This window comes from Typopeltis vanoorti, chromosome 14 (assembly GCF_054136105.1).
Source record: "Typopeltis vanoorti isolate ZY-2024b chromosome 14, IOZ_Tvanoo_1.0, whole genome shotgun sequence".
NCBI classification, from domain to species: domain Eukaryota; kingdom Metazoa; phylum Arthropoda; class Arachnida; order Uropygi; family Thelyphonidae; genus Typopeltis; species Typopeltis vanoorti.
This window is the reverse complement of record NC_143562.1, coordinates 18,207,370-18,218,818: the sequence shown is the minus strand read 5'-3', so window position 1 is coordinate 18,218,818 and position 11,449 is coordinate 18,207,370. Positions and strand designations below refer to the sequence as shown.

General features: G+C 34.0%; 1 protein-coding gene and 1 pseudogene across 2 annotated transcripts in view; both read left to right on the top strand.

Moving 5' to 3' along the window:
• The first annotated feature begins 109 nt into the window (after nucleotides 1–109).
• Nucleotides 110–11,449, top strand: part of IKKbeta (inhibitor of nuclear factor kappa B kinase subunit beta) — a 135,198-nt gene continuing 123,858 nt past the window's right edge. The window contains exon 1 of one of the 2 annotated variants that reach the window (XM_090404079.1): nucleotides 110–173. The gene's annotated coding sequence lies outside the window, so the exon portion shown is untranslated. Of the gene's footprint in view, nucleotides 174–473; nucleotides 642–11,449 lie in introns of those variants that run through there. The other variant, XM_090404078.1, reaches the window with a different exon arrangement.
• Nucleotides 6,178–6,296, top strand: LOC150099270 (5S ribosomal RNA; annotated as a pseudogene).

Below are 11,449 nucleotides of genomic sequence, written 5' to 3'. Positions count from 1 at the left end.
TATGAAGAAATCTTTTCGTCTTTCTCAACAAGGTCGGCCCGGCTGATAATAATATGACCGTATCCCCTTCCGGACTTCCCGACGGGGAGGGACCGTACCCCCCCCCCCCGTCGGCCTTAGTTATGATTAGGAACATATCTTTCTAGCATCACAGCTAACTACAGTGTTTTTAGGTCTGTTAATAAAATACTGTTTTGTTTTGTTTTTTATTTAATTTTTGTGCTTTCCCAGAAAAACTTATTCTTCACTTCCCTTAGCTTACAAGGAAAAGAAAACTACTTTAATAAAATGAAAGACTGGTTTCGTTCCGTTTCATAAATTTTGTAGTTCTAAACGTCATCATCCTTGTTATAAACTGCGTCCTGTAAGAATCTCCACGTGTGCTCTTATAATATGTAATGAAAGAATTTTATACCACCAGATGGCAGTACTAGGGAGGTGAACGGCTGTTGAATCAGATATTGTGACGGATATGCTGTGACGGAACGCAATTTCCGTAGGTCGTTACCAATACAGTTCTTTAGATTTGTATCAGGTGTTCACATATAGCTGCTAGTTTTCTAGCTATACTCATTTAGATGGTAACAGTAAAATTAATAACCGGAATTAATTTTATAAACATAACTTCCATTATTATTCAGGTAAGTTTGTGATTCTTTGGAAGTCGCTCATATTTTCATATCAACCAAATATTATTTTGTGTATAATTTCAATCATGTTAAGTTATTCTTAAGAAGTAGTTGTAAGAATTAACTTTCATTTTGTATTTTAATTTGGTTTCATTCATTTAATTTGGTTTAGTCATACGTACATAAGAAAGGATGAGTACACTGCCACCTTTCAGATTTTGAAAAGGCCTCGGACAACACTTTATTTAAGACTATTACTATGTGTTGCTGAAACTCAGTGTTACTATAAACGTATTATAATATTTTACAGTTATGTTGCATGGTTTTATCTTTGGGTACGTTCTGAGGGTGAGACCTACAAAAATTCTGCCCAGGGCAGAATTTTTGTAGGTCTGTGCAATATATGAACTCATCACTTGTATTTGATTTACTGTTATCAGCTCTGATTAATTGTAGAATTTCTGTACATTGGTGATGCTAGTTACATATGCACTACAATTTATTTTTCCTTTATTTGTTTGCCAGAATAATCAGATATTTTAGATATTTGTTTTTCGGTAACTGCGATCACTATTCTGTGTACATTTCTTGGATTTACAGAATTGGCGATATGAGGAATTCTCATTAAAATCAAGAAAAATTTAAAAACAATTAAGACAGAATGAATAGTAGATACTTTATTAATCCGTTGTCATAATGAATAGAAAAAGAAAGAGACAGAGAGAGAGAAAATCCCAAGAAAATTCATCTTTAGTCTCCTAACATCTTAATGAACAAGCATGGTGAACTTTCTGATCCATTATCCAAACAAAATATATATTGTTTTGTAGAATTGATTTTATAAACCATAATGAAACTTCATCAAAGTAAAGAAATGCGCTTATTTTTAAAATTTTTATTTTATTTTATTTATTATTTTTTTATCTTTATCTTTACAGTGGGAGTAACATATCAAGTATTGACGCTAGGAGCGTGACAGTCATCACAACAACCATGTGTTATGGTTGTTTAATTTGGGGCACTCCAGATGAAGTGTTTTCGTTTTGAGAACGTGTTTTATCTTATTAATCAAAATAATATGTATGCCGTTTTGAGAACGTGCTTTATCTTATTAATCAAAATGATATATATTCCATTTTCGAGTGAACAACTTCATCACATTCTTATTTGTGTATTTGAACTTAAATATCAGACAAAGTTTCCAAGTTTCGAACTTATCTATCAAAAGTTTAGCTAGGAAATGTGTGTCTTGGGGGGGGGGGGGGGAGATGGTGAATGATTTGAACTCGCTTTCATTGGCATTTAAACCTGTGATGTGTTTATGCACTCCAGGTAACTTAATTTATCGTTTATTATTATTTTAATTTTTTTTTAAGTACATGAATTAAAAAAAAAAAAAGGTGAGATTGTTCCTCCTCAACAAATTAAAGTATCCATTTTGAAATTTTCATCAAAATAACAACAAAAAGAAACCCATATGTAGACCATTTAGTATATTATAAACTTAAAACCCGAAATCCTACTATCGAAAATTGAAGTTAATTATTAATAAAACAAAGTGTTAATGAACATACAATATTTTTCTGTCGCCTTCGCATCAGATGTTCAGTTGTCCCTTCCAAATTAGTCAGGAATCGCCACCGTCTTAGAGTTTGAATTTTTCCCATGGAATGCACACAGCAGATGTATGAAAAATTTCCATTCAGTGTCATAAATTAAACATTATTTTAATTCCTTTAGCAAGCAGTAGAATTATTTTGTTTATCTGTAATGCATGCTACATTTACATTGCCAATCAGTCATTTGAATAACTTGTATTGAAGTTATTTTGTGCAAAACTTATTTCTGGTTACTGTTGAGTGAAGAAATAAATTTTTCACAATATTGAAGAGTTATGGTATGGTTTTTTTAAAGGAACTGCTGTAGTTCACTGTATTGTTATTGCTCATTAGTTGGTATCTGTCGAAGTATTATTCGAATAATTTATCAGAAATGTTTTATGTTTAAAACGTTTTGTATCTTTCTTTTTATTGAATTACCTCTACAGCTTTTTTAATAATTGAACATATTTTTCCTCTGTATAGTTTGGTTTCTTGTTTTCCTTGACCCCATACAGCATCATGTAAATGTTTTAAATTCAGTATGGAAGCATTGCACTGATTTTCACTTTGCCTGCTGTTGACACAATTTTTCCAGTTGATTAGTAACTTAAAAGTCCTATAGTTTGTTGCATTTTGGGTCAATACTATATTTATCTTTTTTTTTTTTTTTTTTAAGCATGTGTATAAATTGGGTATCATTGTTTTTCTGTACTTTGCAATAAAAGCTGCATTAATAAGGTACAGATATATATGTAAATCTGTATAATATATATATAATGTCAGCACTATATATATTATGTATATATTATTGTGAGCGGCCAGATCGCTTTGAAAGCACCAGTTCTCATTTGATCACTGTAGTTAAGCAAACCTGAGCCCAGTTAGTACTTAAAATAGATATATATATGGATACTGAATATCTGGATACTGAGTATCTACTTGGATACTGAACGAACGAGGATGGGCTAGCAATTTGGGATTTAGCCAACCAAATTGTATTCTTATTGGTTAAACCAAAATAAAAAATGATGGTACAACATGACAAAATTTCATGCCGGTTGGGCCGTCGCCCAGTTAAACAAGGCCCCCGTTGTTTTCGCCAGGAAACCAGGGCAAACAGAAAAAAGTCACCTACTGGAACAAATCTGAAAACACACCCCAACTCATCTTTAACTCTGGTGATGTTGAGTTGGGGTGTGTTTTCACAATGAACTACACATTGAGACTTATTTGTGCCTATGGTCCCACAGAAGATTCTACTAAGAAAGAAGTGGAAGAATTTTTTGAGGCTTTAGAAAAAGCAACTGAATGAAAAAGGAAAAGTTGGTCCTTGTTGGGGATCTAAATAGCAGAGTAGGAAATGATTGTGAGACATAAAAAAATATTTTGGGAAAATTTGGAGAAAAGAGCAAAGCTAATAATAATGGCAAATATATGTTGGATTTCTGCTCAGGACATGGACTGGTTATTACTAACACCATGTTCCAACATAAAAATGTGCACAAATTCACATGGAGAGAGGAGGCTAGGAATAAGAAAAGTCTCATTGACTATGTTATTGTTGATAGTGATGTTTTCTCCCTGGTGCAGGACACCAGAGTGTACAAAGGATTTGAAATTGGAAGTGATCACTATTTAATCTTGAGCAGGATAAAATTGAATTTCATATTGAAAAGAATAACATGTAAGAAAGTTTTAAAGCGAATAAAAGTTGAGCAGCTCTCAGGTGTATATTTTAGTCAAACTTAGACTAAAATACACAAAGATTATTGAAGAAAAAATGAAAGAGTTTGAGAACAGGAATCAAACCTTGGAGATTCAGTGGCAAGCCTTGAAGAAAGCCCTGATTGATTCAACTAGAGAGGCATGTGGTGAAGTTGTCTGCAATGATAGAAAAATTAGAACTCCATGGTTGACACAAGAAGTTAAAGAGGCAGTGAAGGTAAAGAAGAAAGCATATCAAAAGTTCCTGGCAAATAAGTCAGCTTATGCTCATAGAGAATACAGAGACAAGTGCAAGAATGCTAAACACTGTGTAAAACTAGCTAAACAAAAGTCATGGGAGGACTTTGACAAGAATATAGAAAATAAATATCAAGAAGATGGCAAAATATTCTGGAAGTTGTTGAAGAAGCTTAGAAATGGAGGAAAGAGTGCTGTAAAAGGAGTTAGAGATGATAAAGGTGACTTTGAAAAACTGCTAAATGAAACAAGCAGTGATGACAGCACAGTGGTAAAAAACACTGACCAGGCATGCAGTCAGTGTTTTTTACCACTGACTGTTTTTTTACCAGTGTTTTTTACATATCCATACTTCAAGTAGAAAAAGCCATCAAAGGCTTGAAATGTGGAAAGGCACAGGAGCAGATGATATTCGACCAGAAATGCTGAAGTATGGTGGTATAATCGTCTTACAGTGGCTGCACTGCATAGTTCAGAAAGCCTGGACAGAGGAACGAATTCCAGATGATTGGAGTAGAGATCTAATAGTACCCATATATAAAAAGGGAAATAAAACTGAATGTGAGAATTACAGAGGTATTTCCCTATTGAGTGTTCCTGGCAAGATCTATGCAAGTATACTTGAGAAACGGTTGAGAAGAATTGTGGAAGAAAAGCTGGGTGAAGAACAAGCTGGATTCAGGTCAAATAGAGGCTGTCAGGATCAGATCTTCACTTTACGACAAATAGTCGAGAAAGCATGGGAATATAACAAAGAACTGTATTTAAGTTTTGTCGATCTGGAAAAGGCATATGACAAGGTACCAAGAGAGAAGCTGTTCAATATGCTACAGTTATATGGTGTCAATGGGGCATTATATCAAGCAATACTTAGTCTTTATTTGAGTTGTAAGTCAGCAGTTAGAATTAAAGGAAGTGCAGGAAGATGGTTTAATGTTAAATCTGGTGTGAGACAAGGATGTACATTATCCCCTCTGTTATTCATTATCTATATGGATCACATTATGAAGGAAAGTGGTATTAAACATTATATCAAAATTGGAGAAGTTAATGTCAGCTCTTTACTTTATGCAGATGATGTTATACTTCTATATAAATCTGCTACAAGTCTGCAAGATTCTCTGACTAAATTGAATAATTGTTGTAATAGATATTGTATGAACGTTAGCAATAAAACGACAAAGACAATAAAAATAGGCAGAATTATTGAAAATGTCAACTGTGTTGTGAATGGAGAACCTGTGGAACAAGTAAAACATTTCAGCTACTTAGGCACGATTTTTAGTGAAGATGGTAAATTAAATATAGAAATAGACAACAGAATCAGCAAAGCTGGTATTGTGGGAATTCAATTGAATAAATTCATATGGAATAAGAGAGAAATTAGTCAGAACACTAAATTAGCTGTATACAAGACAGTGTTCAAACCAGTTTTAACTTATGGATCTGAGAGCTGGGTCAGAAGTAAAACACTTGACCATAGACTAGAGACTGCAGATATGAGAGTTCTGAGAAAGAATATAGGCGTGAACAGATGGCATCAATGGCAATATCATATTAAAAACGAGGATATTAGGAAAGAAATTGACATTGTCAGCATCCAGGAATGCGTTAGCAGAGCTAATCTCAGGTGGTATGGTCACTTAAACAGAATGGGCGAAGAAATATTAGCAATACAAGTGTTTTCTGCCAGGTTGGCAGCAAAAGGACCCAGAGGAAGCAAAATGACCCACCAAGATATAGGTGGATACGGTACAAAGTGCCATAGACAATAGAAATATAACATCTGATAATGTTGGAGTCTTGACAAGTAACAGACTGATTTGAAGGAAAATTGTAGATAGGAAGTGAGTAATGATGTAATTTTTTTCATGTAGTACTATCATATCCTGTACACCCGTTGAGGGTACATGGCAGGAATTTGATGATGATGATGATATATATATATATAATGTCAGCGGTATATATATTATGTATATATTATTGTCAGCGGCCAGATCGCTTTGAAAGCACGAGTTCTCGTCTGATCACTGAAGTTAAGCAAACCTGAGCCTAGTTAGTACTTTGGAGGGTGCCCACCTGGGAACCATGGGTGCTGCTGACATTAATTATTTTACTGGAGGAGGTAGGGGAGACGAGAGATCTGGGGATGATGATTGAGAGAAAACTGAAATTTACGGAGCATATTGCAAAGGTGGTGACGGTAACTCAGAGGATTGCTGCAATACTGAGAAGGATGTTGACCTGCAGAGATAAGAGTTATCATTCCATTGTATAAGACTCTGATCAGACCACACGTAGACTATTGTTGTCAGATTTGGTCCCCAGGATTTGAAGGGGATAAATTGACTGTGGAAAGGGTACAGAGGCAGATAACAAAGATAGTTTCAGGACTGTGCAATATGAGTTATGAAGATCCACTGAGAGAATGTGGATTGCAGAGTTTGGTGGATAGAAGAAGGAGAGGTGATATGATCAAGACTTTTAACTGTTGAGAGGCAGTTACAGGGTAGACATTGGAGAGTTCTTTTACTTGGTGGAATGGCAGGAGCGATGACAAGGGACCATCCCTGGAAGTTACGAAAGGAGGCTGTGTGCAAGAGGGTGAGGAGTGGTTTCTTTGCATGGAGGGTGGTTGAACCTTGGAATGCATTGCCTGAGAGAGTGGTTGGAGTGGGAATGGTCAATGGATTCAAGGAGTGGTATGATAAACTTTGTGTTTCCTAAAAATGCCCTCCCACAATGGGTCTTTTGACTCCATGGAGGCCCGGATAATAATAATAATATATATATAAATCAGTGTCATTATATTCCTGCAGCCTGCAATAAAAACTATAGTAATAAAAAATACTACATTTCATTTCATTGAGTGATTTGCATATCTGTTATAATGAATTCATAAATAGCATATTTATGAGTGGCATATACCATGATAATTGCAGAAGTTATCTTTGCATATTCCACTCAGGAATTTTCGGTATGCATCTCTCTGTCTGTAAGATGACTAATTCTCAATTTACTTCACTTATCCAGTTATCCAAACTAATTTTTTTAATGAGTAGAAAGGCTTATCCGTTGGTAGTACATGCTAGTTTATTGCAATGGTATTGATTACAACACAGAATGATAAGAATAAAATTGATATTTATAACTTATTTGCTGGTATTATATCCAGCATCGTCAGAGTATAAGAACAGTTTGTCACAGTTAAAACAGATCAAAACAGACACAAAACAACAATTTGGTATAACAGTGAGACTAGTTTAAAAAAATTGTAACTGACAACACAAGGAACTAAAGTCCTAATTGGCACCATGTATGTTGGAAAAAGAGAGAAAACATATTAATTAAATCTTAAAATGACTGTGTACCAGATTTTCTGAAAAGATATCTAGAGTACTTAATAAATATCAGCTGCGCACCATATTTAAAGCATATGTTAAATTGGCAACTCTCATCTGTTCGCTGTAAGACAAATGCTCTTCTTTATCACATCCAGGAGTTTATGAAGTGCCCTCTTCTTGTGACCTGGCTTACTGCAAACAGTCAGGAAGAACTGTATGTCCATAGCCAAGTTAATTTAAGTGTGATGCAAGTAAGTGAGTTCAATGGTAAGAGCATTGTCATTGGAATAGATTGCTCAAGTTCTGTGAATTAGAATACTGTACTGTTGAGCTGGATGATGGTGGTGTACTTGGCTTACAATGGACAGACTGTTGAAAGGAAGAACTGTTGGAATCTGTTGAAGAACTATTGGAACATAAAAAATAATTTGGCACTATCATTATGGCAAGTTGGGTCTAGCAAACCATGACTTGGATATCCCCTTCACACAGGATCAAATGGAAGAAAACAAAAATGCTACACAGAAGTAGTTATAAGTCAGAGAGATTGTTTTTAGAATCAACAGCAGCTTTAAAACATACTCCAAACCTCAAGAAGTATGGCTGTATAAATTTACCAAAAATCTGGAGACAGTCATTTTAAAATCTAATTAATATTTATTTTCTGTCTTTTTCAAGTAGCTGGCACCAATTAGAACTTGAGTTCCTTGTGTTGTCTGTTACAATTTATTTAAAATAGTCTCACTGTTATACCCAATTGTTGTTGTTTTGTGTACCTTAACAAACTGTTCTTGTGCTCTGAAGATGATGGATATAATACTAACAAAATATCAGCAAATATGGTTAATTAATGTTAATTATTAGTTGTTTTCTTATCATTGTGTTGTAATCAATATCATTAAAATAAACTAACAATTTTCTTTAATTTAAACTCAGTAGGTGTCCACTTAATGTAATAATACTTCTTATAGTTACACCCTCATTGCCATGATGAGGTAATACCAAATCTGTGACTGATTTTTCAAGACAGTTTTTTTTTTAAGTGACATGTAACAAGTACACTTGCAATCATACTAAGGTATATAATTGTTACTAATAGTACCTGTTAGCAATAAATATGTACCTGAAACCATAAGCTATCAAATAAAATAAATATCAAACAAAAATCTGCACTCGGTTTATTTTTTCGTGCCAACCACATTTTGACCTACTTTTCATGTATTAGTTAATTTTATAGTTTTTTTTTGACGTGGTTACAAATTAAATGCTTAGCATTATGCATGTCCAAAAGGCTATGTGTGTGCACATGCTCATGTGTGCATGTATACGTATGTTGCATTATGAGGATATTAAGGCAACTGATATGAAGTCATTAGCTTCTGTATATAAGTAACTTAGTCACAAACTTTGTTTGCTTACACTTGGATAAAGGATTAAATAGGAATATAATTTCTTGGCAAGTTTAATTTAATTAGGTTTTTTTTTTTTTTTCCAATTAATCAGAGAGAAAGAACAAATCTTTAGTTTTTCATCTTTAATTTTTGTCTTCTACAATATAACAAAATATATCAATCAAGTAGCACCAAAGCAAAAAGGAGGCTCACCAAAATATTCTGTGGTCAAATGTTGTGCATAACGCTGACATCATCAACATTAGTTAGGGCTTGCAAAGTTTGTCAAAAGCTTTATAAAAGGCATTAAGTGAATAGAGGAAATTTTAGTGCTTGTTGAAAAGATACTATTGAAGTGTTTCTATTGAACATGAAAAAGACAGGTGTGTCGGCAGAAATGATTTGTAAGAAGAGAATAAAATATTTGGTCAGATGTCACATAAAACTCTCAGTAAAGAGATTGCATGGATAGGATATAAATACCATAGATGCAAGCTTTAGTGATTCAGTACAATTTTTTTTGAATTGGTAAACTGTGATGCTAGCGAATCTATTTCAACAAAACAACTAGTGATCTTAAAATGTTTACAGATTTGAATACATAACATTTCTTTACATTTTTGCAAAGTATTTTAATTATTAAAATATAATGAGTAGTTGTGTTTTTGTGTTAATTATTATTGTTAATATCAGACCTCCATGGAGTGAAAAGACTTGTTGCAGAGGTCTGCACTCTCACACACAGAAAGATTATCAAATAGTATCTTAAACACATTCACAATTTCCTCACTCACCACACTCTGAGGCAGTTCATGTCACACTAACCACACTCCTTGTAAACATGATCCTCACGCCCTTACCCTCTTTATACAACTTCTAGGACTTACCTCTTGTTCTGCCCATCGCCTATCCTGTATAAATCTTCTCCACGTTAACAAATCCTTACTAGCTTATGTCTCAATCTTATCCCCTCTTCTATTCATGAGGCCCTGCAAATTACATTCTCTCAGTGTGTCTCTTAATATCCCACATTCCAATAACTCCACAACTTGACATTAGCTTAGTGAATCTTCTCTGGACCTCTCTAAGATATCCTAACATCTCCTTGAAAATCAGGTGACCAGATCTGTGCATGCCAGTTCATAAATGGCCTGATCTACACATTATAGAAGGGAACAATAACCTATAAAATCTTTGTCCATTACTGCCACCATTCCCATATCACCTGTCCCCTTCACCTCCTTCAGATTTTCCCTATTAATTGTATACTCAACATCCCATCCTTGCCCATCATATTTAAGACCTTACTCTTTGCAACATTGAACCAGGAGCTCTATTCACTCACTCACAGGTGACCTTACAGGAGGATCTATTCAGATCCTCCTGTAAGGTCACAACTTCTGTTCTACTCCTCACAGTTCTTCCACTATAACTTTGCATCATCAGCAAAACAACTTTTTATCTCCAGCGAAGCATGCCCATTTCAAGTTAAACAGTAATGATCCCAAAACAGACCTCAGCAGAACATTATAATGTACTTCTTTTGGGATATAACTCCCTTATATGCTACCCATCTGACAGACAGTTACCCTATCGTACTCACCAGTGTATTATCCAATTGCATCTGTTTCAAATTAGTTACTAGTTTATTATGTAGAAGCCTCTGAAAGTTTTTTTTGACAAATCCAATTATGCTACTGTATATGCATCTGTCTTGTTCAATGAATTTTGTGACATTTGTTGGGATACATAAGTAGATTTACTAAAAAATCACCTTTAACAAACCCATGCTGACTGTATTTCATTTTTTTAGCAGGTTTCCAAAAAAAGACATTTTATATTTAAATTTTTAATTTTCTCACTTTTTTTTAGCTCTAAGTTTTATTTATAGTTGTATTTATTTTAACATGCACATATTTCTTCAAAAAGGAAAGTCACAAAAATATTTTTTTGACATATTCTTTATTAGAATACCATTTGTGTAATGTATCATTATAAGAGCTACATTAAGAAAATTTTATAGAAAAAAAAAACTTTCTGCAGTTTTTTTTTATGTCCCAGTTGATCAAATTAAGCAAGCTCTCTTTCTTTGTGACTCTATAAGTATACTCTGTATATGTTTTTTTGTTCAGGACATGACTAATAGTTACTAACACTATGTTCCTCCAAGTGAATTTGTTCACATAAAGGTGTGAACTGTTGTGTGAACTTGAACAACTTTCAGAGGTGAACTGTAAAGAGTTTGAAAACAAGCCAGATTCAACCAGAGAGGCATGTGGTGAGGTCTGCAAGGATAGAAAAACCCATGGTTTACTCAGGAAGTTAGAGGAAGTCAAGGAAAAGAAGAAAGCTTATTGAAAGTTCCTGGCAAGTAAGTCAGCTATGTTCTTAGAGAATGCAAAGAAAAATGTAGGAAATCAAAGCACTGTGTGTAAAATTAGCCAAACAAAAGTCATGGAAAAACTTTGGTAAGAACATAGAAAATAAACATCAAGGAGGTGCAAAATATTCTCGTATTTTAT